Source organism: Palaemon carinicauda, chromosome 25, assembly GCF_036898095.1.
Source record: "Palaemon carinicauda isolate YSFRI2023 chromosome 25, ASM3689809v2, whole genome shotgun sequence".
In the NCBI taxonomy this organism is placed as follows: Eukaryota; Metazoa; Arthropoda; class Malacostraca; order Decapoda; family Palaemonidae; genus Palaemon; species Palaemon carinicauda.
The window spans coordinates 30,033,684-30,056,298 of NC_090749.1; positions in this window are offsets into that span (position 1 = coordinate 30,033,684).

A 22,615-nucleotide genomic window follows, 5' to 3' on the forward strand; every position below is an offset into this window, starting at 1 on the left:
GAATAGTCTGGCGTATACTTTACATATTGTCCTTTTCCCTCATATATCTGACAACATTGACATAACATATACATTCTTCTTCACTCCAAATTCCCAGCTAAAGGTTAAGTGAGATTGATATCGTTTACACTGAAACACATAACAGAGAATAAGAGTCTCTTTGGCGGGGTTGTTTCAATGCCAATTTCCAAAGACTTCGTTATAGGAAACCATTTTGGGAAATTTTGTTGCAGACTATAAACCATTTGAGGCCATCTTTGGGCCATAAACATCTTTTATTCTTGCCATAAACCATCTTACATTCACTTGGTAAAGCATTTTATTGAGTCTTTCCTTAATCATGTCCCCTAAAATTCACCCATAAAGACCACGTTTCCGTCACTTCCTTGCAGCTGTCGTTGAAATGAGCACCGACCCAGGGGAAAAAATATACCTCTCCTCCTCCCCCTCCTGGGACCATCTCTCCGGTCCCTTTCTTCTCCATATATTTCCCTCCTGATCCACCAACATTCATTGCCTTGCCTTCCCTGGTCCTGGCTTGGGTGGGAGAAAGATCAGGCGCCGATTATTGTTCTATGCCTCCCTAGCAAGTGACCCTTAAACCTATAGGTCTTCCTCCTTTGCACTTACGAGGAGAGAGGGATAAAAATTTTGGTCTTCTCTTATTCTTCGTTTATAAACAAAAGCCAATCTGACTATTGATAAAGGGAAAAGGAAATCTTTACAGTCAGTTGACAAAAACAATTATTTTTGCATCAATTTCGTCTCCTGAATGTAGATTAATGGTTGCTGAATCCCTTATTAGAGATCTAGCTAAAATTATGGGGCATGAAGATGAATCCTAACCAAACATAAAATATGATTGTGTTTGAGGACAGTGGCTCCTTAACATCCATATCTCTGCATTGATAATGTTAATTTTTAACTGTATTCAATTCATTTGAAATTTTAGGTGTGATTTTTGATAGCCAATTTTGTCTTTGATAAACATTCGGTCTGTTCTTTAATTCCACATAAAATTGGTTTTCTGGAAATCTTTTAAGATCTTCGGTGATCAATCTATTCTGAAGATGTGTTTTAATTCTCTATTCTGCTTTGGTTCGAGTATTGTTCTCCTGTCTGGTCTTCAACTGCTGATTCTCCTCTTAATGTTTTTGGACAGGAACTTACGGTCAATTAAATTTCTAATTTCTGATCTAGATAACAATATCTGGCACTGTCGTTCAGTTAATATTCTATGCATGAAGCATAAAGTACTTTCATAACTGTGACTATCCTTTGCATTCAGATCTTCCCAAACAACCATCAGGCATGCAATACTAGGCATGCAGTTAATTCTAATAGTCAGGCCTTTTCCATCAATACTACGCAGCATTCAATAGAAGTTTTATTCCAGCTGTGATCAGATTGTCAAATGATCTTCCCAATCAGTCAGTTAAATCGCCTAACTTGCAGCAATTTTTGTCAATGTCAAACAGGTTGACACAAGTCTATGTTTATAGTTTATATAGGTCGTGCTTTATTTTATTGTTATTGATCTTAAAATATTTCATATTAATTATTCATTTGTTCTTCTGTATCTTATTTGATTCCTGACTTCATTTCCCCACAAAGTGTAGTTGCCCCCCCCCCCTCTCTCTCTCTCTCTCTCTCTCTCTCTCTCTCTCTCTCTCTCTCTCTCTCTCTCTCTCTCCCGCGCGCGCGCGCGCGTGACTGATATTTGGCTTATTTTACACAACAGGTTCAATTCACTATTTATTTCTTGTGATCAAACCTTGTGACCTGAGCTGACATTTGTTGTCACATTACGTTATACATACACGATGCGGTATTGTGGTAGTTCGGAGATTGTTCTACGATCAGTGTATTCTCTCTGTGGATTCTCGATACGTAATGCGCTACACATTCATCGAGGTGTAGATGTGGGGTACTGCTGCTTCCCAGGTGTCTATGACCCCCGCACATCAGTGACTTGAGTCTTTCCAATAGAGGCGCTCTTCGCCAGTTGTTCAGGTTAAAGGTTAATGCGCTCAGGATAAAAGGACCTTCATACTTTTAGTTGTAAACACATTTCTCAGGCTTGCTCCCAACTCTGTCGTGTAGTCTAGTTCCCTTTCTTCCATACAGCTACATTATCTATTTCACACGTATAACTATTTCACATTCGCTATCATGGCGAAAACACAGGTCTATTTTCCCTGTTGGGACCCTTAGGCTTTTAGCATCCTGGTTATCCAACTAGGGTTATAGCTTAGTTAATAATAATAATAATTATAATAATAATAATAATAATAATAATAATAATAATAACTCCTTTTATCAACATTGTGAATCAAATCTTGTTTTACGAAGGTCTTGATATATCTTTTCTTATTGTTGCATCAGTTTATTACTGATTCTTCTTTCTATTTTGCAAGAGTTTGTTGTTGATGCTTATCCTCATTTTTGTCTTTCTTTCTGATATATTTGCTTCCCTCTTTAGTTCCCAAATGTAGATAGAATATTAAAACAATAGGGAAACTATGGATATCGGCATTCCAAGGAAAATAAATCTAAAAATATCAATATGACATAGAGAAAAGAGAGAAGAAAAGGGTTAAAGAATACGTGGTAACGTTGTGCAACGCTGACTAAAATGGTAGAAATTATGGATACTGATAATCTGATCAGTGTTATTTCCTTTTGCAAGATATGAAATATCATTTTCTTAATTCTGCATTTGAGCGAAAGAACATCCTCAACTACTGATATTCATTTAGGCAATAAAAACACGTAAAAGAGAATGTGTTTAAAATTTCCATTTTGTCTTCTGCGTTCTTGGCTTGTGACGTCATCACAACTCCTGACGTCTTCAGTAGCCATCCACCAGTCTAGGGGCTAGACGCACCGTCAAAAAGCCCCTGTCCGGAGAGAAGCTCCGGGCAATCTAAAGAAGAAGAAGAATCCACCAGTCAGGAGTGCCAACCTCTGAAACCACAAGTACTTTCAAACACGGAAAATATGACAAATTAAATCTTGTTGGTATCTCAGCGTAATCATATTTCCTAATATATATTTCATTTGTTGGGATATATACAAGATCATAAAGGCTGTTTATTGGTTTTCTTTATTAGATTGTATTTTTATTGAAGGTCGTTGGGGTATTCATGCCGTTTATAATGGGCGATTCCATTATCATGGCTCGGGGGAGAAAGAAGTCTATATATATATATATATATATATATATATATATATATATATATATATATATATATATATATATATATATATATATATATATATATATATATATATATATATAAATACGCACGGACTCAGGCTTACAATTTCCATCCATTAAATAAAGATCTTTGTATTCCCCTGATTTTGTTTACACGGTATTTTGTTGCATATATTGGAAACAACTTTGAAATGGATTCAGATATTCGAAGAAATATCTGATGTTGGATAAAAGAAAGAAAGAAATGGCAGACACAAGGAATGACCAATTAAAAACGGCGTTGGCGAATGTATCGAAACAAAAAGAAATAAGAAAGAAAACAAAAGAGGAAGTAACTGCAAACAATACTTCCATTGTGTTTTCATTCTCTAACAGAAGAGTTTTATTTTCAGTATTCAAAAGTGCAGTAAGAATGAAAAAAAAAAAATTATGGCAGAAATATCACATGTAGGCCTATTCGTATATCCCCATTGTAATACCTGGAATACTTGGAATTGTTGTTGGAACTGGAAAAGCCTTTTGGTTGCATCTGGAAGATTTGGGAATCCGGTTAATATAGTTTTGCTTTCTAAAAGAGTTTTTGAATCAACCTAATAAGATGAATATTACTTTCTATCCCACATGACATCGACCAGAGTCTTCATAGAGAAACACATATCAAGATAATTTGTGATTCCTTGCACACGTTCGTTCAATATTCATCATCCAATGCAGGGAGAGTTCTAAGCAAGAAATGAAGAGTAGTTTGGTGTAGTAAACAGAATATTCGATCGTCAATAAAAGGTATTTCTCAAGAAAAATGTATCCTTGGAATAGGATAATAACAGTACCGTATCATCATATAACATTGTCTTGACCAGTGTATCAGAGACATTGGTGGTCTCTCTCTCTCTTTCTCTCTCTCTCTCTCTCTCTCCTAAGAGTCTTATTTTAATGAGTATGAAGATGACAGACCATAGGAGACTAGTGTCAACTGCGAAAGAGTCACAACGGTTATCAAACGTCATTCTACAAAAGTAAACACTTTGGACGATTGCAGCCGAAGAAGGATGGAGTAGTGTATAAGGGAAGGAGGAAAATATCAACACTGGTAAATTATGGTAATCTACAGCATTTTTTTTATTAAGGGAGAAAACACGTTTCTGTGGTAAAAGAGAGAGAGAGAGAGAGAGAGAGAGAGAGAGAGAGAGAGAGAGAGAGAGAGCTATTTAGGGTACAAGGAGCACAGGATAAAATGATAAAAGGAGAATGAATGGATTAAAGATTATTGGTTACAAAGGGAAAGGGGAACAGAAATGACAATTATTGCACCATCGCCATATTTCTAAAAAAGTATCGAGAAGGAAGAAGGGAGAGTTTTTGAATAGGATTTGAGATGAGATTTTGCACTGGGGCCAGGCACTGGGTACAGGAATTCTACTTTTTCTTTATTCATGACACCTGCGTCCCACCAATTGTGCATTCTTCTGTGTGCATCAGCAAGGGATGCATAGGTAGTTGCAGATCATTATTAGAAAAGTAAATGAAGATTAAAAGCATTGAAAGCTCTAAACGATTAATGTTGTTCAGCTTAGTTTCTTGGAAGGAACACAAGAGAATACTGATTCCATGACATGAGGTAGATAGATAGATTGATAGATAGATAGATAGATATAGGAAGGCTAGCAAAACTTACCCCTTTACTGTCCTATCTTGTAAAATGGAAAACCCAAGTGGATTATCCTGACGAAAATGGGTAATTCGATTGCAGAAGATTCGAAATTTGTCAGATTTTCTTCAACATTTCTTCTTCATTAACATAGATGGGGAAATATTATAAATCTTCTGACCTATTTGCTTGATCGTGAGTCAATCAATCTTCTATCAAAAGATAAGCGTTTCCATCAGCTGATATATTAATAAGATTCTAAAATATTTATCTGTTTTGACATTTTGACGATTATTGTCCTGTTTGGTTCCATTCCCCAGATATTTTAGGAGTCGATGATAATATTTAACAACTTCTAACTATTGTCATAGTAGATGTCAAATGTTACCTTTCTATATTTTCCCAGAGAGTTATTTGTTGCGTTTCAGATCTGCATTTTCGTCGGCAATATGATTTCGGACTGAAAGTTTGACAAGAGTGTCATCATCCTGGATTCGTCTTCTTCCCTTCCGTCTTTTTCCTGTCTCTTGTTCTTAGTTAGAGAGAGACTGACATTGCACGATCTCCCCTGTAGCCATTCGAGATTTGAATAATGGTTAGAATTAATCTTTCAATAATTAATATATTAATGTGTAATTCTTCCATCCAGTACCAGTTGCAAACTGATATTCAAATTAGATATCACATCTGTTGCTGATGCTTTTTTTAATTACATACAATGTAATGTTATCAAGGTAATAATTACGATGAAAATCTAATTGTGTGATGACATAAAGATACGCTTAATAGATTATGTTGTATGAATGTGGAGTAAGTTTTAATGTGCATAATATTGCGGTTATAGGTTTTACATTAATACAGATTTTTGAAGACTAATTTAGATGTTAACAATTTTAACCGTGTGAATCATCGAACATCGAGCAAAGACTGCGAGGAATATGCCAATTTCCTTCAGCAAGTAAAAAACACAAAATTTCTTAGAAAAACAAACAATTCTCAATCAAAATATTTAAAAACTTATCATTGCTTCCCAGGAAACAAACATATTACTCACTGAGATATTCTATTGCTATAAAGGAAAATGAGAGAAAATCCAAATAGTCGAGTCAATAAATTCTTTTAAAGGAGGTCAGGATATTACAGGTTTCGGACCGGAATCTCTATTCAATATATCATTATGGAATGCCATAATTTCCATGTAAGTCATATCATATATGAACCTGTGAAATATCTTAGTGAGTCCTATTTCAGCTGATAATTCTCCTTTGATAACCGATTTGACAATAAATACATGTAATGGCATACATTACCCTAATGGAAAAGGGTGAAATTATTCAATTTAAATTCTTTGGGATTTAGAAATGGTTTTGAGATTAAATCTCTCTCTCACTCTCTCTCTCTCTCTCTCTCTCTCTCTCTCTCTCTCTCTCTCTCTCTCTCTCTCTCTCTCTCTCTCTCTCTCTCTCTCTTTCTCTTAGCAGTTAATATATGCCTTCTCTTTCTAATCCCGCTACCTGTTCTTTTTTCTTTTGCACCTCAATTTCTTTTCTGAAGATAAGAAACTGCAATTAAAATCAAGTGCTTTCTTACCTCCACATCTAACAATGGCACGTTAAAAGTCCAATCGATCACTCTTGAAGAATTTTCCGCCATTTTCCATCTTTCCACGCCGGGGTGTAAGATGTTTTTTTTTTTTTCATCATTGTCGCTATCATTAGTCAAATGAAAAATTGAAAAACGAAAAGGGTGAAATACGAACTTACACAAAAGTAACAGGTAAAGATTCGTCAGCCTTAGAAAAGAGAGTTGTAAAGCCCTTCATTAAATAGTCTCTCAACTATCAAAATTTCATCGTTGGTTTCTCCCAGATTGATTGATAAAATGAACTACGCAGCGTTGCCACGCCTTCCATAAATGCTAAGTTCTCCCATCCGGGTTTTCAAATACAACACATAAAATAAATGGTTTTTGTCACGATAGATTTTCAAATGATCTTCTGATGCTCAAATAGAAGAGAAAAGACTCACTTTTAATGTGTAGTGAATAGATATGGAAAATCATTAACTTGTTTTGTCTTGAAAGGCCACTTTTCATTTATGAAATAAAATGCTAATACATGGTGACTAATAATAGATTTGGAGATAAAATTTTGTGAAGAGACTCTGTGTTACAGAAAGAGGCTGGTAGTTATCTAAAACATCAACTATAAATATATCCAGAAATTTCCTACTGAGTATTGAGAAACGCTTCAGGGCAGCAAATGTCAGAGAGAGAGAGAGAGAGAGAGAGAGAGAGAGAGAGAGAGAGAGATACTTGAAACACATATATTATATCATGAGGGTATATGTATCATCCTCATTTCTAAAAGCCAATTAAATGTAATCTCCTTAGATGGTGAGATCATGTCCGAAGGACCTTCCATTACTTGGAGCTATTGTGATTGACAACTGGGAAGACTCCAATCATCGGATCTAATACGATTAGCTAAGACATTGGGATTGGAATAGCGATATAGATCAGTGCCATTGATAAAACTAATATTAAATAGAAATTTGTTTAAAATTTTTCGTTAATGCAAAGAAAGTAATGATTATTAACATCTTAAGTTATTTTCTTATACTAGATTGATTTAACCTCAACATGCTCACGTTAAATTCAAGAAAATAAGTTATTTTTTCAACCTCTTTATTCATTAGTTTTCCCATCAGTCGCATAGGTAATATTGTTATTGGTTTTCCTCATTCTCAGTTTGGCTGAGACAATTATTTTGTATGCTAATGACAGTATAGAATATCAATGCAAATCTTGAATGAAAGATGCAATCATCAATATTCTCATATCAATCAATCAGCAGATATACAATCAGGAATAACGGGAGATAGATTTTATTTGGTTTATGTCTATTACATTTATTTATTTTATTTAAGCACTAACCAGTTTCTCTTTACTGGTGCAATTGTATTTTTCTATTCTGTACCGACGACTCTTTCTTACAAACTTTACAGGAAGGGAAGAGCAAATTTGAGAAGTAAAATAGTGTGCATCATTATTCAATATCTGCTTAGAATTATCATGAAGTATTTTTCACCAAAATCTCTCTCTCTCTCTCTCTCTCTCTCTCTCTCTCTCTCTCTCTCTCTCTCTCTCTCTCTCTCTCTCTCTCTCTCTCTCTCTCTCTCTCTCTCTCTCTCTCTCTCTCTATATATATATATATATATATATATATATATATATATATGTAAATGATACAAATGTTTTGTGACTGAACACAAACATGGAAATCAAATGGACTGTCCTCAAATTATATATATATATATATATATATATATATATATATATATATATATATATATATATATATATACATATATATATATATATATATATATATATATATATATATATATATATATATGTATATATATATATATATATATAAATATATATATATATATATATATATATATATATATATATATATATATGTGTGTGTGTGTGTGTGTGTGTAAATGATACAAATGTTTCATGACTGAATACAAACATGGAAATCAAATGGAATGTCCTTAAATTATATCTCAAGCGGAAAGTTTCTTTCCAAATTTATCTTCAATCTCGTCATTATCTATTCAGTTCTGACATGAAAGGAATATTGTTGTATTTTTGGATTCTTTAGAACAATTTACTATGACGTGTTTTTTTTTTTTTTTATTTAGGATTTCCATCAATACTTTCATTCACTTACGCAATTTTTCTTCTCTTTATCCAAGATTCTTGTTGGCGTGCTATTCGATATAAACCCTCCTCATGTATAAGTGACCACATCTATAAATACATTCTCGCTGGGATGCTATTTTGAGTTCTCCTCTTTTCTATTTCCTTTCGCTGGTCTGTTTTATTTGACTCAGAAGAGTCAGTCACATTTCCCTCTTTTATTTTGAAAATATGGAAATTATAACATATACTAAAATAGTTTAGTTTTCATGACCTTCCCATAGAACACTTAATTACTTATGTATCGTAGACAAACTTACTTTAAAGGTAATAACCAAAGATGTCTGAGTGATTGAATGAGTTTGGCACCAGATGTGAGAGAAGGACGCTTATGCTGAGTTAGGATATTGGGATTTTAGGCTGTTTCTCCCAAAGATGGACTGCATTTAGGGCATCAGTTGACACTACGGTAGACCTGTTATATACGAGAGAGAGAGAGAGAGAGAGAGAGAGAGAGAGAGAGAGAGAGAGAGAGAGAGAGAGAGAGAGAGAGAGAGAGATTGTTTCCTGTTGCCGAGTGTTCTTTTCACCCCTCTCAGGAATATATCGAAGAAATTTTAGTAATAAACAATGTTGAATACTCAGGAAGTAATGTTTTTCTCTTCGCATTTGTTTTTATTTTCTTTTGTATACAATTTCCTCCTGTTGTTGCTCTCATCCCTTTCCTTCTTCGATTTCCTTTATTCTTCCTTCTTCCCTTTCGTCTCTTTTCCTTTATGTGAGCAATTGGCTCTCTGAGGAGAGAAATAAACTGAAGGATCCAGATATAAAGAGGCAATATTTCATCCACATACACAAGAGAGAGAGAGAGAGAGAGAGAGAGAGAGAGAGAGAGAGAGAGAGAGAGAGAGAGAGAGAGAGAGAGAGGGTGGGGGGGGGCAGGGGTATACAAAGCAGTAGACGAAACATATAATAATAATAATAATAATAATAATAATAATAATAATAATAATAATAATAATAATAATAATAATAATAATAATAATTAGGCCTACATTGGGAGGAGGGTAACGTAAGATTACAAGTTATTTGTTTCTTTTTCTTTTATTGATTCAACTACTTGAAACGTCCTAAAGACCATTTTAACTTCTAGATACAATTGATGTTAATCACATTTCTAAATCAGATTCATTTGCAGTTTGCAAATAGTCTGAAGTGAATCACATGATTCGAATTGTGTGATGTAAAAAGGTGAGGTTGGATGTGTCGCTGATAAGAACAGAAGGACTTTGTGGAATCACGAATTAGGACGGGTTCCTTTATCTCCACTGTCTGTCTGTCTGTCTGTCTGTCTTTGGATATTGCTAATTATTCTTCAATTTCCTATACGTTTTAACTTAACCTTCTGCTTTCTTATGTAACTCTATTGCCAAAGATTAATAAAATCCATTCCCAAGTGGAAAATTTTGTGATTGATCTGATTTTTCCTTTGGAGCGACTTCACAGACGAGAGAGAGAGAGAGAGAGAGAGAGAGAGAGAGAGAGAGAGAGAGAGACTTAAAGAATCATATAAGGAAATCTGTAAGAATGATATTCTTTTATTTTTAATCCAAGGTGATAAACAAAAATCTGTAAAATATTGGAAGCAATTTCGTAAGCATTTAATAAAAACCTGACTATGATATTTTGATGGTGAAGCAATTGAAATTGAAATGAGCTTATTATCTATTTGAGTAATTAATTCTCTTTCTTCACAATAAAATCTACTAAGAATACCTATGCCATTTTATATATGCTGTATGTAAAGATGATACCAGTTCTCAATAAAAGTATTTTTCTCTTAAATGTCACCGAATTAGAGATTCATTTCCCCATAGATTAGGATTCCATTCGTTAATGTATCACATACAAGTAGAGTTAATGGAAATCTAATCTATTAACCTTTTAAAGCTTACTTACAAGATGTTGTAAAGTAAGGAGAAATGTAGGGATATAACATAAGTGGAAATAAAGAAGAAATATTGTATATATCTTACTTATTTTCATTGAATGAAAGAGGAAAAGTGATGCAAAAAAAAAAAACTCATTATGAGCGTCATCTCTAGATCAAGAAAACTAATTAAACATCGAAACATATTCATATGATTTGGAATTATTTTGATAAATGAAAAGAAAAGGAAGATACAAAGTAAACTTTGATAACCTCGCTCCCCTTTTGATAGTTTGAACACGTCTTTCATTCAGAATGAAATTCATCATTATTTTATCTGATCTTATATTTTCTTCAATTACTGTAGTCCAGAGACTTCCCTGCTACATCGGGCGTGGTTCTCTCCCCTCTGGCGGGGTCAGAGCCCATTCCTTCTTCTTGAAGGAATGAAGTAGCCTCTTGCCGTGTTGACTCTCAGACCTCATTGTGACACATTGCCTTATCCATTATACAGGTATTAGTCGTCACCCATCCATGCACTGACCAGCAATTTATCTGAAGTGTTCCTGTTTCTAAAATTTTTGCAAGGTGGGCCAGATTGCTGCTTGCACCAGATATTGAGTGCGTGCATGATTGTCTTCAGGGATATTTCCATCTCTCTCTAATTGCGTTGATTGATTGATTTGATCATGACATATTTTATAAGAGTCCAGTATATTTTCACATCAAATTTCTCTTTTGTTCTTTTTCTCATTCTCTCTGTCTGACTGTCTGTCTTTCTGTCCCTTCCTCTCTCAAGATTTACAGTCTATCTGGTACTTGAATATAATGTTCTCTTTCCAGATAAAACGAGAACGCAAACTCTGAATTCTCTCGAAGTTTTAAAAAGTTCAAATCTGTGTTTTTTCTTCTTGAAATATCCCAGTTTTAGGAGACGATTTGTCTGTCCAACTCTTCCATGAACACCCTTCAAAGTGCGGCTCCAAAAACCTCAAGGAATCACTCAGATAACTTCAACCTCCAAAGGACTTCAACCTCCAAAGGATCCCTTCTGCTTAAGATGTTCTTTCAGAGTCCTTTGAGTCCAATGTTTTATATCCGAGGTAGTAAAGAAAGTTTTCTTTTATTGGGAGAAAAAATCTATTTCAACTTTCCTCAGCGGTTAATTTATGAATGAATGAATGAAAGATTTGAAGTTCTCTGGCATCCTGACATCGAAGGTCATTGACGCCGATATCGTTTGTTATAAATAAAGATTAAGAGATTATTCAATTAAACCCAGAAAAGTAAATATGATATAGAAGTTAAATAGCATTAAGAAGACTTTCTTCTGATAAAAAGTCCAAGGATCTTGGCAAGGATAAACCTGCCATCCTCACCCCAGGCCTCAAATACATATCTATTTCTCTAGTAAAGACTAAAGATGATCACATGACCTTTTGTGTGAGTGTGTGTGTGTATGAGAGAGAGAGAGAGAGAGAGAGAGAGAGAGAGAGAGAGAGAGAGAGAGAGAGAGAGAGAGATTAGTTACAAGATAAAAATACATCATTAATTGTAAAAAAGAAAAATTAAATACTTTCCCTTTGCACGTAAATTTCCTTATTATCTCATAAATAAATTTCCTCAACAAATCCAGTCAGAACACGAGATTTTCAACAATTGCCCTTTCTAACAATACAGGGTAAAAATCTCACTGATATAGTTCACAAAATAATAAAGTGTCAGAAAAACGTTTCTTAGGAAAGTCTCCTTAAACAGACTTTATTCTGATGTTCTACAAAACATCTTTTTTTTCCATAAAGGTCAACAAAGTCTCAAGAGAAGACCTTTCTGACCTTCCGGGTGACCTTGAGGGAACGACAAACGGAGTAAGTAACATTTATCGCATTATAACAAGTACTCAAGTTTTGACTTTTGTGTCCTAAGCAGGACGGGATTAAAGAACCCCCCCCCCCCTCTCTCTCTCTCTCTCTCTCTCTCTCTCTCTCTCTCTCTCTCTCTCTCTCTCTCTCTCTTCCCTATAGAGATATTCCCAACCAATTATATTTCTTAGTGTTACAACCTACCAGGTTGTAATGCAGGTTCTTAAATTCTCATGGATTGCAGTCGGTAAAAATACGTCAGTGATAAGGAAAGACGGAAACAAAGACCCAAGAAAACTTAACAATATTTATTACAAACAAGAACAATAACTTAAATCAACCTTGTGAGATTAAATACACTTATTTATACACATATTCAAGAAAACAAATAATGGTTCTCGGGAACTCACAAGAAAATAACCTAAAGCTACTACACTAATCCCTAAACATGAGAAAATTCCAAGAGAGAAAACACTTAATAATAACGAGGTGGATCCAAATACAGCTAGCCAAAATCAATAACCTAATAATAAAAAGGAAGAAGGAAGTAGGAGATGAAAACAACGAAAACCTTAATATTCCTACCTATATTACAAAACTAAACAATACAGAATTAAACAGTTACACAACATAGCAATAGAACTCGTATATATAGAATTAGACAATTAATAATATATATAACTTCACCTCAAGTGAAGTACAGAAGGGGAGTTGAATACAGGGCCGTACTTAATCCATCAAGCCGCTATACTGAAGGGTAAAACTGTACGCCAGGCATTGAAGGGCAATCCACTTCCCTACACAAGAGGAACGATAATTTGTCTTACCTGGCGTCAGCCTCCCTACTTATCACCTCACGAGCCAGTTTGCTCTCACACTCGTACACAGCTGGACTGGATGAATACGGCCAGTAACATCAAAGTTCAGTGTCGGGAAACAGCGTCGACACAAATCCCGTGCGAATCCTCCGACGGGAACAAGTAGCAGAAAACTACCGTCGCAGATGACATGAGCATCTGCTAAACACTTCAACAGAAGTACGAAGGTAATAGCTAAAGCCGTCCTCCAAGTCACAAGGAATGCTGAGACGAGAAATATTGTTGGTGAGAGCTTGTCAAGACCCGAACTGCCTTCACTGGTCGACCATGTCCACTCATCACCTTCCCAATACTCACAGCAAAAAAAAAACAATCGTTAAAACGATAGTCCACTAATACACAAAGGAGGAGGAGGAGGCGCAAAAACACTATTCAACAATCGGAGAGCCACTTACATTAACACTATAGTAAACAAACAACAAAAATACTTTAACTTAAAAAGAAAAACAAGGCTGATTTAAATAAAATAAAGAAATAATTTTACGTTAACCTAATACCTTCCTCCCCCAAAACAAAAAAAAATTATTCACATAGAATACATTTTTTTTCAAAATTAAATGCTGAAATGAAAATTAATTAACAATGTTACGGAAATACAAAACCTGAAAAGAAGTTATAAATATAACAATGCATATGCCAAAAAGAAAAAAAAAACACATAGCTTCACGAAGAAGACTTACCAAATCAGAAAATGGGACTCTTAAATTAAAGGTTAAACTATACCTCCAACGAGTACAAAATAATAGGAAAAAATTGATAGACCTTACTAAGGTTGAACATACAAAAACAACGTACTTAACCAAACCTACATATAAACTAAACTCTAAGATAAGGTCTCACTCATACGCACACCCATACTGGCCATTAGATTTTACTATGGAAAAATAGTTTTATACAAACCCCATGAAGACACGAGAAGGGCGAGGGAGGGACAAAAGCCAAGATTACATACGAGAAAGGGCATCAGGAATGCGGTTCTCCGATCCCTTAATATGTTTTATAACCAGAGTGAATTCCTGCAACTGCAAAGCCCATCTCAAAATTCTCTGATTGGACCCTTTCATCCTTTCTATGAACACTAGAGGATTGTGGTCAGTCCAAATCTCTATCGGGAAGGAGAAATTGGTCACATAGGGTTTAAAATGTAACAAAGTACGAACCAAGGCCAAGGCCTCCTTCTCGATAGTTGAATACCGCCTCTCTGCTGCCAATAGTTTACGGCTAAAGTAAGACACGGGAAGTACCTCTCCAGCCCCATTTCTCTGAAAGAGAACACCTCCAATGCCCACATCACTAGCATCCACCGCGATAATGAAAGGTTTCTGAAAATCAGGGGATATTAATATTGGGTTTGATATCAGCACCAGCTTGAGTTTAATGAAAGACTCCTCACATTGAGGAGACCACGCAAATTTCTGTCCTTTCTCCAATAACTTAGTAAGCGGCTGAGCAATGTCCGAGAAGTTTCGCACAAACCTTCTATAATAACCCGTCATTCCAAGGACTCTCCGAACTTCTCTGACATTACTCGGCCTCTTCAAATTTAAAATGGCATCGAGATTGGCTTGTTTAGGGGCTACCTGACCCAAACCAACCTCATGACCCAAATAGCACACTTTGGCTTTACCAAATTCACACTTACCCAAGTTCACAACAAGACCGGCATCCCTCAAAGCTTCAAACACTTTTCTCAATCTTACTATATGAGTTTGCCAATCATTGCTGTGAACAACTAAATCATCAATATAAATCTCAGTGCCTTTCAACCCACAAATGACTCTGTTCATAAGCCTCTGAAAGGTGCATGCAGCATTTTTCATCCCAAAGGGCATCACTTTACATTCGTAAAGCCCAAAGGGAGTTACAAATGCGGAAATTTCCCGGGCTCGATCAGACAGGGGCACTTGCCAATACCCTTTCAGCAAATCCAACTTGGTTATGAATTTTGCAGACCCTATCTGATCGAGACAGTCGTCAATGCGAGGCAAAGGAAAAGAGTCATTTTTGGTACTGGCATTAACTTTACGGTAATCCACACACATTCTGTACTTTCCATCAGACTTTTTAACTAAAACTATCGGAGAGCTCCAAGGACTTATCGAAGGTTGGATGAGGTCGTGTTTCAGCATATACTTTATTTCCTCCTCGACTATGTCCCTTTTCACTGGATTTAGTCGATAAGGACTCTGCTTTACGGGAGAAGCACTGCCCACATCCACATCATGCTGAAGCAACCTCGTCCTACCTGGCGAACTAAGAAATATTTCTGGAAAAGAACAGATTAAATTAATAATGTCCCTTTTCTGGGTAACTTCCAGATGGTCCAGCTCTCTTTTCAAAACCTCTAGATTTTGAACGTTATTAAAGAGAGCATCAGAAGATACCTGACCAACCAAGTCCTCAAAGTTATCCTCTGGAGACTCTACTTCTACAGACACAGGTTCACACACTATAGCTAAAGGATCCCTACCACCTGAAATATAAGATTTTAATCTATTAATATGAAAGACCCGGCACTTTCGTTTGGTCCCGGGGGCTTCAATTTCATAATTCACTTCAGACAATTTTCTCAAAACCTTCCAGGGCCCCTTATACCTTGGCTCAAGGAAATTATCTGAGTCTGTACTCAACACCAATACCAATTCCCCAGGCTCAAACGATCGCACCTTGGTTTTCTTATCAAAATTTGATTTCATGATTACTTGGGAGGAAGCCAAATTTTCTCTTGCAAATTTCCACGCAATGGCTAACTTTTTCCGTAAATTCTCTACAAATTTCATCACATTAAGTTCCTTTTTCTGCCCAGATGATAACAATTCATGAAAAATTTCCAACGGACCACGTACTTTGTGCCCATAGATCAGCTCAAAGGGAGCTACACCTGTAGATGCATTTGGATGGTTCCTTATGGCAAAGAGAGCAAAGGGAAGTCCCTTCTCCCAATCCTCTCCTTGTTCATAGCAGTATTTTTTTAAAACTGATTTAAGTGTCTGGTGGAATCTTTCCACCACACCCTGACTCTCGGGATGGTAAGGTACGCTGGTAGTGCACTGAATGGCCAGTTCAGCACACTTACCCCTAAATACCTTACTCGTAAAATTCGTCCCACAGTCGGTCTGAATTTTACGAGGAAGTCCGTATCGGGAGAAAAATTCAACAAGCTTCTCAAATACTGCATTGGAAGTTATCTTTTTCATTGGGAATGCTTCAGGAAATCTAGAAGCTCGGTCCATGATGGTCAGGAGATGAGTAAACCCAGTCTTTGTTCTGGGCAAAGGCCCCACCACATCTATAACCAATTCCACAAAAGGTTCCCCAATTGCAGGAATGGGATTTAGAGGTGCTTTAGGGATCACTTGATTGGGCTTTCCCATCACCTGACAAACCTCGCAATTACTAACAAATTGTTTTACTGATGATTTCAATCCTGGCCACCAAAAACATTTTGCTAATCTTTTGAACGTCTTAAATACTCCAAAGTGACCAGAAAAAGAATCATCATGTGACAACTTCAAAACAGACTCCCTAAATTGTGAGGGAACCACAATTTGTTCCACTCGAGAAGTTTTGTTCAGATCATGTGTAGATGGACGACTAATTCGATATAACAAACCTTTCATTACACAAAACCTCGGTTTAGTTAAATCGGCTGTGTCACCCAACTCAAAATCAAACTCTTGTTTCTGAGCCTCAATAAACGTTAAACGGTCCCAATCAAGTTGCAAGATATTACTAGTACTACTAGGACTACCTACTGGCCCGGGCCTTTCTAACTCTACTTCTAAACTACTTAAATCTAAGTCATCATCATTTATCAAATCAGCTGCCTTAGCGGAGGCCCGAGTCACCACCGTCACAGGACAAGCATTCACAGTCACAATAGGGAATAATTCCAGACCCCTATGGTCTACCATGTCATTTCCTAAAATACCATCTATATTTGGAATAGGGAGTTTCTCCACCACAGCCAACTCTGTTACCTCATTATACCCAGGGAATGATAATTCAACTTCCACCAATGGAGCTGAAACCACAGTATTCGGGAAACCTCCCAGAATCACGTAATTCCCTGAATATTCAACTAAACCATTTAAAGATTCCCTTAATACTAAAGAACGAGCTGACCCTGTGTCTCGCAAAAATTTTACCTTTAGAATTCCTGAATTCGTAACCAGTCTACCAGGCCATATATATTTATCATAAAGTCATGAAGGTCTATTACCAGTTGGTTTTACATTGCTGTCATCACCACTATTTACATTGCTACCTTCCGTTACCGGTGGATTCTCAACCTTGGGGGTGTTAGGAATAGTCTTATTTGTTATTACAGATATAGGATTGTCAATATTGTTATTATTTCTCTCCAGATACCTCCTCCTGGCATTACACTGAGCTTGATAATGTCCAGGCTTATTGCACCAAAAACAGGTCCCATTACCTTTGCTCACATTACCAGACACTACCCTGTTTTTGGAGAAGAATCTAGAGGGCTCTCCATTTGAAATATTTCCCTGAGTCTTTTCATTCCTATAATAGGTTGGAACACCTGAATGCTTTACCCTGTTGTTAGCTACATTATTAGATTTATTATTACCATCATTTGGCTTGGCAGACTGGAACTCTAAACCCTGAGACCCAAAATTGCCGGACCCTGCTCGATGGGTTAAAATAAATTCATCGGCAATCTGAGCCGCTTTACTTAGGTTAGCTGCTTTCACCTCTTCCAAGTATATCCTCAGTTCTTTACTACAATATTTCTTAAATTCTTCCAATAACATTAATTCCCTCAAGGAGGAGAAAGAGACTACCTGACGACTCTTCAGCCAATTATCAAATTGCTCCTCCTTGAGCCTAGCAAACTCAACATATGAAATGGAAGCATGCTTGCTAAAATTTCTAAATTTTAGACGATAGGCCTCAGGGACAAGATCATAAGCCTTGAGGACCAACGCCTTTACTTTACCATAATCACGGGCTACGCCCTCCTCCAAAGAATTATAAACCCTGATTGCCTTGCCCACCAGCCTACACTGAATTAAGACTGTCCACATCTCGGCGGGCCAAGACAACCTGGTAGCTACCCGTTCAAATGCTTTAAAAAATTCCGGCACATCTTTTTCGTCAAATACAGGGACTAACTTCAAAGCTGCCCCTATATTAAATTTATCGACATATGGACCACAAGGAGTACTCAATTTATTAGGAACATTTTGTAATTTAGCCAACTCCAAATTTACTTTAGCCATCTCTAGTTCATGTCTCCGCACCTTCTCGTTCTCCTCAAACTCAAGTTTCACTAACTCTATCCTCTTGCAAATTAATCTATATTCATAGTCCTCTTGGGACAACACAGGCTGCACTGGAACTACATTCTCTAGGACAGATTTTTCTACCACAAATGGGTTTGTAGACACGTTACCTTTATCTTGCAATTTAGCATTTCCTTCAAAAATAGTTCCAGTACGAGGGGGGTCCTCAAACAAAGAAAGGCCTGGATTCACACTCACATCATCAATCACACTATCCTCGCGCTCCGAACCACTATCACCAACACTGTCAAAATCCCTAGCTAAATTCTCTCCTTCAGCCATACCCTGAGCTACCTTATTCTCTACAGCTAACAACAACTGGGCCTTTGTGTTCGCAGCCCTAAGTGGGACACCTAACCAGCGAGCACAACTCACCAAACACTCTTTACTTAATACAGGAAGATGCCTAAGACAATCTGCTGATCCTAAAAATTCTGCGGGATCAAAAACATATTCACCCATGATTTCAAAATTAAAGGGGGAGTAAGGCAACACACTAAACAATAACAAATATTGGTAAATTCACTGAGCACCGATCCGCCCACCAAACCACCGAGTACACCCGAGTGCAATCCTGGCAAGGTCGCCAACTGTTACAACCTACCAGGTTGTAATGCAGGTTCTTAAATTCTCATGGATTGCAGTCGGTAAAAATACGTCAGTGATAAGGAAAGACGGAAACAAAGACCCAAGAAAACTTAACAATATTTATTACAAACAAGAACAATAACTTAAATCAACCTTGTGAGATTAAATACACTTATTTATACACATATTCAAGAAAACAAATAATGGTTCTCGGGAACTCACAAGAAAATAACCTAAAGCTACTACACTAATCCCTAAACATGAGAAAATTCCAAGAGAGAAAACACTTAATAATAACGAGGTGGATCCAAATACAGCTAGCCAAAATCAATAACCTAATAATAAAAAGGAAGAAGGAAGTAGGAGATGAAAACAACGAAAACCTTAATATTCCTACCTATATTACAAAACTAAACAATACAGAATTAAACAGTTACACAACATAGCAATAGAACTCGTATATATAGAATTAGACAATTAATAATATATATAACTTCACCTCAAGTGAAGTACAGAAGGGGAGTTGAATACAGGGCCGTACTTAATCCATCAAGCCGCTATACTGAAGGGTAAAACTGTACGCCAGGCATTGAAGGGCAATCCACTTCCCTACACAAGAGGAACGATAATTTGTCTTACCTGGCGTCAGCCTCCCTACTTATCACCTCACGAGCCAGTTTGCTCTCACACTCGTACACAGCTGGACTGGATGAATACGGCCAGTAACATCAAAGTTCAGTGTCGGGAAACAGCGTCGACACAAATCCCGTGCGAATCCTCCGACGGGAACAAGTAGCAGAAAACTACCGTCGCAGATGACATGAGCATCTGCTAAACACTTCAACAGAAGTACGAAGGTAATAGCTAAAGCCGTCCTCCAAGTCACAAGGAATGCTGAGACGAGAAATATTGTTGGTGAGAGCTTGTCAAGACCCGAACTGCCTTCACTGGTCGACCATGTCCACTCATCACCTTCCCAATACTCACAGCAAAAAAAAAACAATCGTTAAAACGATAGTCCACTAATACACAAAGGAGGAGGAGGAGGCGCAAAAACACTATTCAACAATCGGAGAGCCACTTACATTAACACTATAGTAAACAAACAACAAAAATACTTTAACTTAAAAAGAAAAACAAGGCTGATTTAAATAAAATAAAGAAATAATTTTACGTTAACCTAATACTTAGTTAGAGTCGAGACAGTTCAACACCAAGTAGGAGTAACAAAAGACGCTGCTCAATGATTGAAGAAGGTCAAAGCTTTGATCAGTGTTTATGGAGAATGTATTGTTGTAAATGGGAGAATGCCCAAGAAAGTAAAACAATAGTAAAGAGAAGAAACGATTACGATATCTAACGAGAAGAGGAAGAAGAAAAAAAAATATTAAGGAAAAAAAATCTGAAAAAAAAAAAATGACTAGAGAGCAGCGACAATCCTTCAGGATTTATAACGTCAATAATTTCAAAGTTTTGGTGAAAATTCGATAAAATAAAACTTTATTTTAGCTCGATGACTGAAAATATTTGGTCCAAATTATAAATTAGCCTAGATTTTAGACATATAATTCATAAATGTCTAAAATATCAACCAATTTATATTGAAAGTGGAAGGAAAAAATTATTTCAAATGAAATTGTCTAAGATGATGCTTTTTGTTTGATGTTATGATGAAATTGGGAATATCATTGAATGTAATGTTCGTAACAAAACAAAGTCTATCTGATAATCTAAACCGCCTTATCATTCTAATTTATTACATATTCAGGTTATCAAAATCCCTGCATTTGATTATAATATTAATTGTTTCTACATATTTAAACATCATTCGAATAATCTAGCTTATTGAAGAAATAAAACAGCACATGGACTTCATTCATAACAAAATAGACGTGAGCTTATTCAAAGGTGATGTACTTGAAGCTTCTTCCTTTGGAGTCATCTTCAGATCTGTCAGGGAAATCATCCACAGGCGTCGTGAGAGTATGTCGTTCATAGAGAGAGAGAGAGAGAGAGAGAGAGAGAGAGAGAGAGAGAGAGAGAGAGAGAGAGAGAGAGAGTATTTGGTCTTTCTATTTAACTAATAACGGTCCATGTTTCCAGTATTGCTCTTTTTGCAATGTTCATTTCAAATTCCTCCTGTCAACATTTTCCTTTGTATTTCAACTCTTTATGTTCTCTATTACTTGACTTATTCGGGTCTTGGCATTTTCAGTAAACTCTTTCATCAAGTAACCTTGTGTATTACCTGAAGAACCACTTTTCTTTCATAGGGATTTACTTATGTACTTTCTAGATGAAGTCAGTCACGGGACACCGCCTTAAAGGGACCCTTTTATAGACAGATTCTTAGTCTCTACTTAGACTTTCAGAGCTCCTCCTATCCTACAATTCCTTTCATGCATCCTACATCTCATCTTTGAACTCTCCCATCCACCAGGGAGACAACGCACCCTCTCTCTCTCTCTCTCTCTCTCTCTCTCTCTCTCTCTCTCTCTCTCTCTACATCCTCTAACTTGTGCTTCTCTTCTATCAAAGGAACTTTTCCTCTCAAATGAATATCCCTGTTGCCATGCAATCCTAACACCAAGACTTTTATGGGAGGGAAAACCCCAAGTGCATTTCTATTAGATAATGATTTCAAACTATAAAGCACAAAGGAAACCCAAAAGAAAGTAAAGCGAACTAATTGTAAATAGATCAGTCTTCAGAATTAGAATTTGACAAAAAAATGGAAACAAAGTTGAAAATTATCCTTACAAAAGTATCTTTATATATATATATATATATATATATATATATATATATATATATATATATATATATATATATATATATTCCTCATTTTATTTGCACTCATATTTCAAACAAAATTTTGATGTAATTCTACATTTTATAAGGTCAAAAAAAAACCTTTTACATTAAAAATTAAAGTCCAGTTGGTTATACAAAGCGTATATACACACACACACACACATATATATATATATATATATATATATATATATATATATATATATATATATATATATATATATATATATATATATATATATATTGGAATATGTGTGACGTACAAAGTCAAGTACTTCGCTCCTAGTTGCAGCAACAGATGTTTAAATATACAAAGAAATGTTGAGGTAAACACTGTGCATTTAGCATGATTAAGCGAATAGCAATTTGATGAAACTCATTGCTGACATTCTTTTCTTAGTAAATATCAACATCGAATCTATGTCAACAGCGTTCATAGCCTCCAAATTGAAAATAAGGCAACAGAAGACTTCAAGATGTATGATCGATTGCAAAAAAGACAATATGTTACAAGGAATAAGACACAGAAATAATTGTATATGGTTCCTGAAATATATATATATATATATATATATATATATATATATATATATATATATATATATATATATATATAAATGAATAAATATATACATATATAAATATATATATATAT